The 13,787-nt window shown below is 40.5% G+C and overlaps 26 non-coding genes across 26 annotated transcripts; all 26 read right to left on the reverse strand.

The window, feature by feature from the left end:
• Positions 1-2,518: 2,518 nt before the first annotated feature.
• Positions 2,519-2,591, reverse strand: trnak-cuu. Its single transcript has one exon. It is a non-coding gene; the product is annotated as a tRNA-Lys (tRNA).
• Positions 2,592-2,952: 361 nt separating this feature from the next.
• trnak-cuu lies at positions 2,953-3,025 on the reverse strand. The gene has a single exon. It is a non-coding gene; the product is annotated as a tRNA-Lys (tRNA).
• Positions 3,026-3,399: 374 nt separating this feature from the next.
• On the reverse strand, positions 3,400-3,472 carry trnak-uuu. The gene has a single exon. It is a non-coding gene; the product is annotated as a tRNA-Lys (tRNA).
• A 361-nt stretch (positions 3,473-3,833) lies between these two features.
• Positions 3,834-3,906, reverse strand: trnak-cuu. The gene has a single exon. It is a non-coding gene; the product is annotated as a tRNA-Lys (tRNA).
• A 363-nt stretch (positions 3,907-4,269) lies between these two features.
• On the reverse strand, positions 4,270-4,342 carry trnak-uuu. The gene has a single exon. It is a non-coding gene; the product is annotated as a tRNA-Lys (tRNA).
• Positions 4,343-4,714: 372 nt separating this feature from the next.
• On the reverse strand, positions 4,715-4,787 carry trnak-cuu. Its single transcript has one exon. It is a non-coding gene; the product is annotated as a tRNA-Lys (tRNA).
• Positions 4,788-5,150: 363 nt separating this feature from the next.
• trnak-uuu lies at positions 5,151-5,223 on the reverse strand. The gene has a single exon. It is a non-coding gene; the product is annotated as a tRNA-Lys (tRNA).
• Positions 5,224-5,795: 572 nt separating this feature from the next.
• Positions 5,796-5,868, reverse strand: trnak-cuu. Its single transcript has one exon. It is a non-coding gene; the product is annotated as a tRNA-Lys (tRNA).
• A 363-nt stretch (positions 5,869-6,231) lies between these two features.
• Positions 6,232-6,304, reverse strand: trnak-uuu. Its single transcript has one exon. It is a non-coding gene; the product is annotated as a tRNA-Lys (tRNA).
• Positions 6,305-6,665: 361 nt separating this feature from the next.
• Positions 6,666-6,738, reverse strand: trnak-cuu. Its single transcript has one exon. It is a non-coding gene; the product is annotated as a tRNA-Lys (tRNA).
• A 363-nt stretch (positions 6,739-7,101) lies between these two features.
• On the reverse strand, positions 7,102-7,174 carry trnak-uuu. Its single transcript has one exon. It is a non-coding gene; the product is annotated as a tRNA-Lys (tRNA).
• Positions 7,175-7,535: 361 nt separating this feature from the next.
• On the reverse strand, positions 7,536-7,608 carry trnak-cuu. Its single transcript has one exon. It is a non-coding gene; the product is annotated as a tRNA-Lys (tRNA).
• A 363-nt stretch (positions 7,609-7,971) lies between these two features.
• Positions 7,972-8,044, reverse strand: trnak-uuu. Its single transcript has one exon. It is a non-coding gene; the product is annotated as a tRNA-Lys (tRNA).
• Positions 8,045-8,405: 361 nt separating this feature from the next.
• On the reverse strand, positions 8,406-8,478 carry trnak-cuu. Its single transcript has one exon. It is a non-coding gene; the product is annotated as a tRNA-Lys (tRNA).
• A 363-nt stretch (positions 8,479-8,841) lies between these two features.
• Positions 8,842-8,914, reverse strand: trnak-uuu. The gene has a single exon. It is a non-coding gene; the product is annotated as a tRNA-Lys (tRNA).
• Positions 8,915-9,277: 363 nt separating this feature from the next.
• trnak-uuu lies at positions 9,278-9,350 on the reverse strand. Its single transcript has one exon. It is a non-coding gene; the product is annotated as a tRNA-Lys (tRNA).
• Positions 9,351-9,711: 361 nt separating this feature from the next.
• On the reverse strand, positions 9,712-9,784 carry trnak-cuu. Its single transcript has one exon. It is a non-coding gene; the product is annotated as a tRNA-Lys (tRNA).
• A 363-nt stretch (positions 9,785-10,147) lies between these two features.
• On the reverse strand, positions 10,148-10,220 carry trnak-uuu. The gene has a single exon. It is a non-coding gene; the product is annotated as a tRNA-Lys (tRNA).
• Positions 10,221-10,581: 361 nt separating this feature from the next.
• Positions 10,582-10,654, reverse strand: trnak-uuu. Its single transcript has one exon. It is a non-coding gene; the product is annotated as a tRNA-Lys (tRNA).
• A 363-nt stretch (positions 10,655-11,017) lies between these two features.
• On the reverse strand, positions 11,018-11,090 carry trnak-uuu. Its single transcript has one exon. It is a non-coding gene; the product is annotated as a tRNA-Lys (tRNA).
• Positions 11,091-11,451: 361 nt separating this feature from the next.
• On the reverse strand, positions 11,452-11,524 carry trnak-cuu. Its single transcript has one exon. It is a non-coding gene; the product is annotated as a tRNA-Lys (tRNA).
• Positions 11,525-11,887: 363 nt separating this feature from the next.
• On the reverse strand, positions 11,888-11,960 carry trnak-uuu. The gene has a single exon. It is a non-coding gene; the product is annotated as a tRNA-Lys (tRNA).
• A 363-nt stretch (positions 11,961-12,323) lies between these two features.
• On the reverse strand, positions 12,324-12,396 carry trnak-uuu. Its single transcript has one exon. It is a non-coding gene; the product is annotated as a tRNA-Lys (tRNA).
• Positions 12,397-12,757: 361 nt separating this feature from the next.
• trnak-cuu lies at positions 12,758-12,830 on the reverse strand. Its single transcript has one exon. It is a non-coding gene; the product is annotated as a tRNA-Lys (tRNA).
• A 353-nt stretch (positions 12,831-13,183) lies between these two features.
• Positions 13,184-13,256, reverse strand: trnak-uuu. Its single transcript has one exon. It is a non-coding gene; the product is annotated as a tRNA-Lys (tRNA).
• Positions 13,257-13,617: 361 nt separating this feature from the next.
• trnak-cuu lies at positions 13,618-13,690 on the reverse strand. Its single transcript has one exon. It is a non-coding gene; the product is annotated as a tRNA-Lys (tRNA).
• Between the last annotated feature and the right edge of the window lie 97 nt (positions 13,691-13,787).

Raw genomic sequence — 13,787 nt, forward strand, 5'->3', positions numbered from 1 at the left:
GTAGCACATTGTGTTCAAGTCTTAGAAATGACTAAGGTTAGTTGAAGGTCTGTCCTGTGCTCATAACAGCTGATAATTTATTGGTTATTGTGACAATAAATATACCAAGGATCAGACTCCCACCAATATATGATCCTATTTGTGGGTTTATTTTCATCCTAATGACAATGTATACATTTTTTATTTTACCAAAATAGTTTGTAGTTTTTCATTTTTCAAACACAGTCCTTCTTAAGTGCACAAGTACACATGTGGCCTTCTTTGACAACTTACCAGCAAAAACAGCATTAAAAGTGGCAAGCAAGCAGCTGCATTGGTGGGGGCATGTTATTTAAGGCACTGGTGAGACAATTAAATACCATCCAGGAAGTCCAGTTGGAGTAACAGATTTATACATTTAAAAGCTTTTCAGACACCATAAAACTGCACAATTGGTAACACTCAAAGACAGGATTTTACAACTCAGTTATCACAGGGATTAAGTGTTTTATGTTTTGTCATGAAGGGCCTGAAGTAAACCGTCGAAATATGGTATGCACATTACATAGTAATTCACCAGGAATGTAGGCTTCCATGTATGTAATTGGCAAACGCCACACCGTGGTGGATGACGTCATGTTGCACTGCAGCAAAGGTTTAACAACGTTCAACATTTTTACCAGGCACCTGTTTGGCAAGAACCCCTACACTGGCACCCCTGCTGTGCCAATGGACTGCCCCCATTCCGCAAAAATAAGCTTTGCACCCAATGTGGGGCTTGAATCCACAACCCTAAAATTAAAGAACGGTTTATGGTCAGTCAGAACTGGTTTGTACAACATATTGTCCATACACAATGATATTGATGGTTTTTACAGTTGTATATTCTCAAAGGCAGAGTGAAAAGCCAGCCATCAAAGAGAGGGAGCCAAAATCTTGTTTCCATGTATTTTTAGACATTCTCTCCTGGAAGGCATTCATAATTATGCATGCTGTTGTTCACACAAGTGACTGAAATGGTAATGAATGTAAAAAGAGAGCTAGAGAGAGAGGTTCAAATCCTGACAATTTTCTCACCTGTGCACAGCTGGCCAATCACTGTGTAAGGTGGGCATGTCTGATTGTCAGTTTCAGAATGTTATACAAATGACTGTACACAGGCCCCTCTAATCCAGCACCAGAGAGGTGTGGGGAGATGGGGTTTCTGAAGCTATTCAAGCATCCGACAAGCATTTCTGACGGAGTGTATGGCAACTCTGTACCTGCTCTTGCTTGGTAAAAGTACTAATTTTTCAAGCTATGTATTGAATGAACCTCGGATAAAAAATAAAAGTGAAGGCTGGTTTGTTGGTTTTCCCAACAATAGAATCGGGGAAAAAAGCAATGCAAAGAACTACATATTGTGAAACAGTGCTTGCATTTGATCCCAGTAAATGTCCCCTAAAAACGGCTACACCCACCCAATGCACCCAATGTGGTGCGTGACCCCACGACCCTGAGATTAACAGTCTCATGCTCTGCAAACTGAGCTAACTGGGCTGGTCATTCAGTTGACCCTGATCCTGCGGCCTTGTATGGCAAGTTTGGCAAATTCAGGTGTACAACATATTTGAAACTGGGCATACATTACGTTTGAATCCTAATATCCCCAAAAATGGCTCCAAAGCATAACCTTTGTGCCCAATGTGGGGCTCGAACCCACGGCCCTGACGTTAAACATTTCATGCTCTACCGACTGAGCTGACCAGACTGCTCATGTCTTTTCAAAGCACAATATTTTCAATAAAAAAAACTTTTCTTTTGATATACGTTGTTCTGACACCTGAGTTCATGCATCTAACGTCACAAATTTCTTGATATTTCATAATCACAAAATTTGTCTTTGTTTTCTCAATGGAATGCACAGCCTTTATTCTCTGTGATGCCTTGACATACCTGAAAAACTCACAGAGCATGAACACATACAAATACACTGCAGTGATCCCGTGGCCATAATTGACAGGTTCACACAAATTGTTTTTAATACTGGGAATAGAGCACATTTTGATTCTAATGTCCCACAAAGATGAATCAGAAGTTTAAGCCAATGTGTCCAATGTGGGGCTCGAACCTGAGATTAAAAGTCTCATGCTCTACCGACTGCTCTACCGACTGAGCTAACCGGGCTCTTTTTGTTATTTCCAAGCAGAAATTTTTCGAGAAAGAACGTTTTTCTTTCGGTGCATGTTATCCTGACATTTGTCTTCATGCATGTAATTTCACAAGTATCTAAATTTGAGCGCCACAAAATGTATTGAACGCAACCTTAACGGTAATTTCTATTCAAGATGAGCAATCGGTCAATGGAATGCGTAGCCTTTATTCTGTGTACTACCTTGGCATATCTAAGGGAGTCTTGTACAAAGCGTGAGCAGTTACAAATGCAGTCATGAACCTATGCCCTTCTCTGGTGAGGTCAGAGGAATTGTATTTGAAACTGGACAGACAGTATCTTTGAATCATAATGTCCCCCAACGACAAATCAGAAGAGTAAACCTTGCGCCCAATGTGGGGCTCGAACCCACGACCCTGAGATTAAGAGTCTCATGCTCTACCGACTGAGCTAACCGGGCTCTTTTTGTTGTCTCAAAGCAGAAATTTTTCGAGAAAGAACGTTTTTGTTTCGGTGAATTTTATCCTGGCATTTGTCTTCATACATGTAATTTCACAAGTATCTAAATTTGAGCGCCACAAAATGTATTGAACGCAACCTTAACGGTAATTTCTATTCAAGATGAGCAATGGGTCAATGGAATGCGTAGCCTTTATTCTGTGTACTACCTTGGCATATCTGAGGGAGTCTTGTACAAAGCGTGAGCAGTTACGAACCTATGCCCTTCTCTGGTGAGGTCAGAGGAATTGTATTTGAAACTGGACAGACAGTATCTTTGAATCATAATGTCCCCCAACGACAAATCAGAAGAGTAAACCTTGCGCCCAATGTGGGGCTCGAACCCACGACCCTGAGATTAAGAGTCTCATGCTCTACCGACTGAGCTAACCGGGCTCTTTTTGTTGTTTCCAAGCAGAAATTTTTCGAGAAAGAACGTTTTTGTTTCGGTGAATTTTATCCTGGCATTTGTCTTCATACATGTAATTTCACAAGTATCAAAATTTGAGAGCCACAAAATTTATTGAACGCAACCTTAAAGGTAATTGGTTTTCAAGATGAACAATCGTCAATGGAATGCGTAGCCTTTATTCTGTGTATTACCTTGGCATATCTGAGAAAGTCTTGTACAAAGTGTGAGCCCTTACAAATGCACTGTCACGATCTTATGGCTTTCTCTGGTGAGGTCACAGGAATTGTATTTGAAATTGGAGATACAGTATGTTCAAATCGTGATGTCCTCCAAATACATATCAGAAGATCAAACTGTGCGCCCAATGTGGGACTCGAACCCACGACCCTGAGATTAAAAGTCTCATGCTCTACCGACTGAGCTAACCGGGCTCTTTTTGTTGTTTCCAAGCAGAAATTTTTCGAGAAAGAACATTTTTCTTTCGGTGCATGTTATCCTGACATTTGTCTTCATGCATGTAATTTCACAAGTATCTAAATTTGAGCGCCACAAAATGTATTGAAGGCAACCTTAATGGTAATTTCTATTCAAGATGAGCAATCGGTCAATGGAATGCGTAGCCTTTATTCTGTGTACTACCTTGGCATATCTGAGGGAGTCTTGTACAAAGCGTGAGCAGTTACGAACCTATGCCCTTCTCTGGTGAGGTCAGAGGAATTGTATTTGAAACTGGACAGACAGTATCTTTGAATCATAATGTCCCCCAACGACAAATCAGAAGAGTAAACCTTGCGCCCAATGTGGGGCTCGAACCCACGACCCTGAGATTAAGAGTCTCATGCTCTACCGACTGAGCTAACCGGGCTCTTTTTATTGTTTCCAAACAGAAATTTTTCGAGAAAGAACGTTTTTGTTTCGGTGAATTTTATCCTGGCATTTGTCTTCATACATGTAATTTCACAAGTATCAAAATTTGAGAGCCACAAAATTTATTGAACGCAACCTTAAAGGTAATTGGTTTTCAAGATGAACAATCGTCAATGGAATGCGTAGCCTTTATTCTGTGTATTACCTTGGCATATCTGAGAAAGTCTTGTACAAAGTGTGAGCCCTTACAAATGCACTGTCACGATCTTATGGCTTTCTCTGGTGAGGTCACAGGAATTGTATTTGAAATTGGAAATACAGTATGTTCGAATCCAAATACATATCAGAAGATCAAACTGTGCGCCCAATGTGGGACTCGAACCCACGACCCTGAGATTAAAAGTCTCATGCTCTACCGACTGAGCTAACCGGGCTCTTTTTGTTGTTTCCAAGCAGAAATTTTTCGAGAAAGAACGTTTTTGTTTCGGTGAATTTTATCCTGGCATTTGTCTTCATACATGTAATTTCACAAGTATCAAAATTTGAGAGCCACAAAATTTATTGAACGCAACCTTAAAGGTAATTGGTTTTCAAGATGAACAATCGTCAATGGAATGTGTAGCCTTTATTCTGTGTACTACCTTGGCATATCTGAGGGAGTCTTGTACAAAGCGTGAGCAGTTAGAAATGCAGTCACGATCCTATGCCCTTCTCTGATGAGGTCAGAGGAATTGTATTTGAAACTGGACAGACAGTATCTTTGAATCATAATGTCCCCCAACGACAAATCAGAAGAGTAAACCTTGCGCCCAATGTGGGGCTCGAACCCACGACCCTGAGATTAAGAGTCTCATGCTTTACCGACTGAGCTAACCGGGCTCTTTTTATTGTTTCCAAACAGAAATTTTTCGAGAAAGAACGTTTTTGTTTCGGTGAATTTTATCCTGGCATTTGTCTTCATACATGTAATTTCACAAGTATCAAAATTTGAGAGCCACAAAATTTATTGAACGCAACCTTAAAGGTAATTGGTTTTCAAGATGAACAATCGTCAATGGAATGCGTAGCCTTTATTCTGTGTATTACCTTGGCATATCTGAGAAAGTCTTGTACAAAGTGTGAGCCCTTACAAATGCACTGTCACGATCTTATGGCTTTCTCTGGTGAGGTCACAGGAATTGTATTTGAAATTGGAGATACAGTATGTTCGAATCCAAATACATATCAGAAGATCAAACTGTGTGCCCAATGTGGGACTCGAACCCACGACCCTGAGATTAAAAGTCTCATGCTCTACCGACTGAGCTAACCGGGCTCTTTTTGTTGTTTCCAAGCAGAAATTTTTCGAGAAAGAACGTTTTTGTTTTGGTGAATTTTATCCTGGCATTTGTCTTCATACATGTAATTTCACAAGTATCAAAATTTGAGAGCCACAAAATTTATTGAACGCAACCTTAAAGGTAATTGGTTTTCAAGATGAACAATCGTCAATGGAATGTGTAGCCTTTATTCTGTGTACTACCTTGGCATATCTGAGGGAGTCTTGTACAAAGCGTGAGCAGTTAGAAATGCAGTCACGATCCTATGCCCTTCTCTGATGAGGTCAGAGGAATTGTATTTGAAACTTTGAATCATAATGTGCCACAAAATTTATTGAACGCAACCTTAACGGTAATTTCTATTCAAGATGAGCAATCGGTCAATGGAATGCGTAGCCTTTATTCTGTGTACTACCTTGGCATATCTGAGGGAGTCTTGTACAAAGCGTGAGCAGTTACGAACCTATGCCCTTCTCTGGTGAGGTCAGAGGAATTGTATTTGAAACTGGACAGACAGTATCTTTGAATCATAATGTCCCCCAACGACAAATCAGAAGAGTAAACCTTGCGCCCAATGTGGGGCTCGAACCCACGACCCTGAGATTAAGAGTCTCATGCTCTACCGACTGAGCTAACCGGGCTCTTTTTGTTGTTTCCAAGCAGAAATTTTTCGAGAAAGAACGTTTTTGTTTCGGTGAATTTTATCCTGGCATTTGTCTTCATACATGTAATTTCACAAGTATCAAAATTTGAGAGCCACAAAATTTATTGAACGCAACCTTAAAGGTAATTGGTTTTCAAGATGAACAATCGTCAATGGAATGCGTAGCCTTTATTCTGTGTATTACCTTGGCATATCTGAGAAAGTCTTGTACAAAGTGTGAGCCCTTACAAATGCACTGTCACGATCTTATGGCTTTCTCTGGTGAGGTCACAGGAATTGTATTTGAAATTGGAGATACAGTATGTTCGAATCCAAATACATATCAGAAGACCAAACTGTGCGCCCAATGTGGGACTCGAACCCACGACCCTGAGATTAAAAGTCTCATGCTCTACCGACTGAGCTAACCGGGCTCTTTTTGTTGTTTCCAAGCAGAAATTTTTCGAGAAAGAACGTTTTTCTTTCGGTGCATGTTATCCTGACATTTGTCTTCATGCATGTAATTTCACAAGTATCTAAATTTGAGCGCCACAAAATGTATTGAACGCAACCTTAACGGTAATTTCTATTCAAGATGAGGAATCAGTCAATGTAATGCGTAGCCTTTATTCTGTGTACTACCTTGGCATATCTGAGGGAGTCTTGTACAAAGCGTGAGCAGTTACGAACCTATGCCCTTCTCTGGTGAGGTCAGAGGAATTGTATTTGAAACTGGACAGACAGTATCTTTGAATCATAATGTCCCCCAACGACAAATCAGAAGAGTAAACCTTGCGCCCAATGTGGGGCTCGAACCCACGACCCTGAGATTAAGAGTCTCATGCTCTACCGACTGAGCTAACCGGGCTCTTTTTGTTGTTTCCAAGCAGAAATTTTTCGAGAAAGAACGTTTTTGTTTCGGTGAATTTTATCCTGGCATTTGTCTTCATACATGTAATTTCACAAGTATCAAAATTTGAGAGCCACAAAATTTATTGAACGCAACCTTAAAGGTAATTGGTTTTCAAGATGAACAATCGTCAATGGAATGCGTAGCCTTTATTCTGTGTATTACCTTGGCATATCTGAGAAAGTCTTGTACAAAGTGTGAGCCCTTACAAATGCACTGTCACAATCTTATGGCTTTCTCTGGTGAGGTCACAGAAATTGTATTTGAAATTGGAGATACAGTATGTTCAAATCCGAATACATATCAGGAGATCAAACTGTGCGCCCAATGTGGGACTCGAACCCACGACCCTGAGATTAAAAGTCTCATGCTCTACCGACTGAGCTAACCGGGCTCTTTTTGTTGTTTCCAAGCAGAAATTTTTCGAGAAAGAACGTTTTTCTTTCGGTGCATGTTATCCTGACATTTGTCTTCATGCATGTAATTTCACAAGTATCTAAATTTGAGCGCCACAAAATGTATTGAACGCAACCTTAACGGTAATTTCTATTCAAGATGAGGAATCAGTCAATGTAATGCGTAGCCTTTATTCTGTGTACTACCTTGGCATATCTGAGGGAGTCTTGTACAAAGCGTGAGCAGTTACGAACCTATGCCCTTCTCTGGTGAGGTCAGAGGAATTGTATTTGAAACTGGACAGACAGTATCTTTGAATCATAATGTCCCCCAACGACAAATCAGAAGAGTAAACCTTGCGCCCAATGTGGGGCTCGAACCCACGACCCTGAGATTAAGAGTCTCATGCTCTACCGACTGAGCTAACCGGGCTCTTTTTGTTGTTTCCAAGCAGAAATTTTTCGAGAAAGAACGTTTTTGTTTCGGTGAATTTTATCCTGGCATTTGTCTTCATACATGTAATTTCACAAGTATCAAAATTTGAGAGCCACAAAATTTATTGAACGCAACCTTAAAGGTAATTGGTTTTCAAGATGAACAATCGTCAATGGAATGCGTAGCCTTTATTCTGTGTATTACCTTGGCATATCTGAGAAAGTCTTGTACAAAGTGTGAGCCCTTACAAATGCACTGTCACAATCTTATGGCTTTCTCTGGTGAGGTCACAGAAATTGTATTTGAAATTGGAGATACAGTATGTTCAAATCCGAATACATATCAGGAGATCAAACTGTGCGCCCAATGTGGGACTCGAACCCACGACCCTGAGATTAAAAGTCTCATGCTCTACCGACTGAGCTAACCGGGCTCTTTTTGTTGTTTCCAAGCAGAAATTTTTCGAGAAAGAACGTTTTTCTTTCGGTGCATGTTATCCTGACATTTGTCTTCATGCATGTAATTTCACAAGTATCGAAATTTGAGAGCCACAAAATGTATTGAACGCAACCTTAACGGTAATTTCTATTCAAGATGAGTAATCGGTCAATGGAATGCGTAGCCTTTATTCTGTGTACGACCTTGGCATATCTGAGGGAGTCTTGTACAAAGCGTGAGCAGTTACGAACCTATGCCCTTCTCTGGTGAGGTCAGAGGAATTGTATTTGAAACTGGACAGACAGTATATTTGAATCATAATGTCCCCCAACGACAAATCAGAAGAGTAAACCTTGCGCCCAATGTGGGGCTCGAACCCACGACCCTGAGATTAAGAGTCTCATGCTCTACCGACTGAGCTAACCGGGCTCTTTTTGTTGTTTCCAAGCAGAAATTTTTCGAGAAAGAACGTTTTTGTTTCGGTGAATTTTATCCTGGCATTTGTCTTCATACATGTAATTTCACAAGTATCAAAATTTGAGAGCCACAAAATTTATTGAACGCAACCTTAAAGGTAATTGGTTTTCAAGATGAACAATTGTCAATGGAATGCGTAGCCTTTATTCTGTGTATTACCTTGGCATATCTGAGAAAGTCTTGTACAAAGTGTGAGCCCTTACAAATGCACTGTCACGATCTTATGGCTTTCTCTGGTGAGGTCACAGGAATTGTATTTGAAATTGGAGATACAGTATGTTCGAATCCAAATACATATCAGAAGATCAAACTGTGCGCCCAATGTGGGACTCGAACCCACGACCCTGAGATTAAAAGTCTCATGCTCTACCGACTGAGCTAACCGGGCTCTTTTTGTTGTTTCCAAGCAGAAATTTTTCGAGAAAGAACGTTTTTGTTTCGGTGAATTTTATCCTGGCATTTGTCTTCATACATGTAATTTCACAAGTATCAAAATTTGAGAGCCACAAAATTTATTGAACGCAACCTTAAAGGTAATTGGTTTTCAAGATGAACAATCGTCAATGGAATGCGTAGCCTTTATTCTGTGTATTACCTTGGCATATCTGAGAAAGTCTTGTACAAAGTGTGAGCCCTTACAAATGCACTGTCACGATCTTATGGCTTTCTCTGGTGAGGTCACAGGAATTGTATTTGAAATTGGAGATACAGTATGTTCGAATCCGAATACATATCAGGAGATCAAACTGTGCGCCAAATGTGGGACTCGAACCCACGACCCTGAGATTAAAAGTCTCATGCTCTACCGACTGAGCTAACCGGGCTCTTTTTGTTGTTTCCAAGCAGAAATTTTTCGAGAAAGAACGTTTTTCTTTCGGTGCATGTTATCCTGACATTTGTCTTCATGCATGTAATTTCACAAGTATCTAAATTTGAGAGCCACGAAATGTATTGAACGCAACCTTAACGGTAATTTCTATTCAAGATGAGCAATCGGTCAATGGAATGCGTAGCCTTTATTCTGTGTACTACCTTGGCATATCTGAGGGAGTCCTGTACAAAGCGTGAGCAGTTACGAACCTATGCCCTTCTCTGGTGAGGTCAGAGGAATTGTATTTGAAACTGGACAGACAGTATCTTTGAATCATAATGTCCCCCAACGACAAATCAGAAGAGTAAACCTTGCGCCCAATGTGGGGCTCGAACCCACGACCCTGAGATTAAGAGTCTCATGCTCTACCGACTGAGCTAACCGGGCTCTTTTTGTTGTTTCCAAGCAGAAATTTTTCGAGAAAGAACGTTTTTGTTTCGGTGAATTTTATCCTGGCATTTGTCTTCATACATGTAATTTCACAAGTATCAAAATTTGAGAGCCACAAAATTTATTGAACGCAACCTTAAAGGTAATTGGTTTTCAAGATGAACAATCGTCAATGGAATGCGTAGCCTTTATTCTGTGTATTACCTTGGCATATCTGAGAAAGTCTTGTACAAAGTGTGAGCCCTTACAAATGCACTGTCACGATCTTATGGCTTTCTCTGGTGAGGTCACAGGAATTGTATTTGAAATTGGAGATACAGTATGTTCGAATCTGAATACATATCAGGAGATCAAACTGTGCGCCCAATGTGGGACTCGAACCCACGACCCTGAGATTAAAAGTCTCATGCTCTACCGACTGAGCTAACCGGGCTCTTTTTGTTGTTTCCAAGCAGAAATTTTTCGAGAAAGAACGTTTTTCTTTCGGTGCATGTTATCCTGACATTTGTCTTCATGCATGTAATTTCACAAGTATCTAAATTTGAGAGCCACAAAATGTATTGAACGCAACCTTAACGGTAATTTCTATTCAAGATGAGCAATCGGTCAATGGAATGCGTAGCCTTTATTCTGTGTACGACCTTGGCATATCTGAGGGAGTCTTGTACAAAGCGTGAGCAGTTACGAACCTATGCCCTTCTCTGGTGAGGTCAGAGGAATTGTATTTGAAACTGGACAGACAGTATATTTGAATCATAATGTCCCCCAACGACAAATCAGAAGAGTAAACCTTGCGCCCAATGTGGGGCTCGAACCCACGACCCTGAGATTAAAAGTCTCATGCTCTACCGACTGAGCTAACCGGGCTCTTTTCGTTGTTTCCAAGCAGAAATTTTTCGAGAAAGAACGTTTTTGTTTCGGTGAATTTTATCCTGGCATTTGTCTTCATACATGTAATTTCACAAGTATCAAAATTTGAGAGCCACAAAATTTATTGAACGCAACCTTAAAGGTAATTGGTTTTCAAGATGAACAATCGTCAATGGAATGCGTAGCCTTTATTCTGTGTATTACCTTGGCATATCTGAGAAAGTCTTGTACAAAGTGTGAGCCCTTACAAATGCACTGTCACGATCTTATGGCTTTCTCTGGTGAGGTCACAGGAATTGTATTTGAAATTGGAGATACAGTATGTTCGAATCCGAATACATATCAGGAGATCAAACTGTGCGCCCAATGTGGGACTCGAACCCACGACCCTGAGATTAAAAGTCTCATGCTCTACCGACTGAGCTAACCGGGCTCTTTTTGTTGTTTCCAAGCAGAAATTTTTCGAGAAAGAACGTTTTTCTTTCGGTGCATGTTATCCTGACATTTGTCTTCATCCATGTAATTTCACAAGTATCTAAATTTGAGAGCCACAAAATGTATTGAACGCAACCTTAAAGGTAATTTCTATTCAAGATGAGCAATCGGTCAATGGAATGCGTAGCCTTTATTCTGTGTACTACCTTGGCATATCTGAGGGAGTCCTGTACAAAGCGTGAGCAGTTACGAACCTATGCCCTTCTCTGGTGAGGTCAGAGGAATTGTATTTGAAACTGGACAGACAGTATCTTTGAATCATAATGTCCCCCAACGACAAATCAGAAGAGTAAACCTTGCGCCCAATGTGGGGCTCGAACCCACGACCCTGAGATTAAGAGTCTCATGCTCTACCGACTGAGCTAACCGGGCTCTTTTTGTTGTTTCCAAGCAGAAATTTTTCGAGAAAGAACGTTTTTGTTTCGGTGAATTTTATCCTGGCATTTGTCTTCATACATGTAATTTCACAAGTATCAAAATTTGAGAGCCACAAAATTTATTGAACGCAACCTTAAAGGTAATTGGTTTTCAAGATGAACAATTGTCAATGGAATGCGTAGCCTTTATTCTGTGTATTACCTTGGCATATCTGAGAAAGTCTTGTACAAAGTGTGAGCCCTTACAAATGCACTGTCACGATCTTATGGCTTTCTCTGGTGAGGTCACAGGAATTGTATTTGAAATTGGAGATACAGTATGTTCGAATCCAAATACATATCAGAAGATCAAACTGTGCGCCCAATGTGGGACTCGAACCCACGACCCTGAGATTAAAAGTCTCATGCTCTACCGACTGAGCTAACCGGGCTCTTTTTGTTGTTTCCAAGCAGAAATTTTTCGAGAAAGAACGTTTTTGTTTCGGTGAATTTTATCCTGGCATTTGTCTTCATACATGTAATTTCACAAGTATCAAAATTTGAGAGCCACAAAATTTATTGAACGCAACCTTAAAGGTAATTGGTTTTCAAGATGAACAATCGTCAATGGAATGCGTAGCCTTTATTCTGTGTATTACCTTGGCATATCTGAGAAAGTCTTGTACAAAGTGTGAGCCCTTACAAATGCACTGTCACGATCTTATGGCTTTCTCTGGTGAGGTCACAGGAATTGTATTTGAAATTGGAGATACAGTATGTTCGAATCCGAATACATATCAGGAGATCAAACTGTGCGCCAAATGTGGGACTCGAACCCACGACCCTGAGATTAAAAGTCTCATGCTCTACCGACTGAGCTAACCGGGCTCTTTTTGTTGTTTCCAAGCAGAAATTTTTCGAGAAAGAACGTTTTTCTTTCGGTGCATGTTATCCTGACATTTGTCTTCATGCATGTAATTTCACAAGTATCTAAATTTGAGAGCCACGAAATGTATTGAACGCAACCTTAACGGTAATTTCTATTCAAGATGAGCAATCGGTCAATGGAATGCGTAGCCTTTATTCTGTGTACTACCTTGGCATATCTGAGGGAGTCCTGTACAAAGCGTGAGCAGTTACGAACCTATGCCCTTCTCTGGTGAGGTCAGAGGAATTGTATTTGAAACTGGACAGACAGTATCTTTGAATCATAATGTCCCCCAACGACAAATCAGAAGAGTAAACCTTGCGCCCAATGTGGGGCTCGAACCCACGACCCTGAGATTAAGAGTCTCATGCTCTACCGACTGAGCTAACCGGGCTCTTTTTGTTGTTTCCAAGCAGAAATTTTTCGAGAAAGAACGTTTTTGTTTCGGTGAATTTTATCCTGGCATTTGTCTTCATACATGTAATTTCACAAGTATCAAAATTTGAGAGCCACAAAATTTATTGAACGCAACCTTAAAGGTAATTGGTTTTCAAGATGAACAATTGTCAATGGAATGCGTAGCCTTTATTCTGTGGCATATCTGAGAAAGTCTTGTACAAAGTGTGAGCCCTTACAAATGCACTGTCACGATCTTATGGCTTTCTCTGGTGAGGTCACAGGAATTGTATTTGAAATTGGAGATACAGTATGTTCGAATCCAAATACATATCAGAAGATCAAACTGTGCGCCCAATGTGGGACTCGAACCCACGACCCTGAGATTAAAAGTCTCATGCTCTACCGACTGAGCTAACCGGGCTCTTTTTGTTGTTTCCAAGCAGAAATTTTTCGAGAAAGAACGTTTTTCTTTCGGTGCATGTTATCCTGACATTTGTCTTCATGCATGTAATTTCACAAGTATCTAAATTTGAGCGCCACAAAATGTATTGAACGCAACCTTAACGGTAATTTCTATTCAAGATGAGGAATCAGTCAATGGAATGCGTAGCCTTTATTCTGTGTACTACCTTGGCATATCTGAGGGAGTCTTGTACAAAGCGTGAGCAGTTACGAACCTATGCCCTTCTCTGGTGAGGTCAGAGGAATTGTATTTGAAACTGGACAGACAGTATCTTTGAATCATAATGTCCCCCAACGACAAATCAGAAGAGTAAACCTTGCGCCCAATGTGGGGCTCGAACCCACGACCCTGAGATTAAGAGTCTCATGCTCTACCGACTGAGCTAACCGGGCTCTTTTTGTTGTTTCCAAGCAGAAATTTTTCGAGAAAGAACGTTTTTGTTTCGGTGAATTTTATCCTGGCATTTGTCTTCATACATGTAATTTCACA

The sequence above is a fragment of the Thunnus albacares genome, chromosome 15, assembly GCF_914725855.1.
Source record: "Thunnus albacares chromosome 15, fThuAlb1.1, whole genome shotgun sequence".
NCBI classification, from domain to species: domain Eukaryota; kingdom Metazoa; phylum Chordata; class Actinopteri; order Scombriformes; family Scombridae; genus Thunnus; species Thunnus albacares.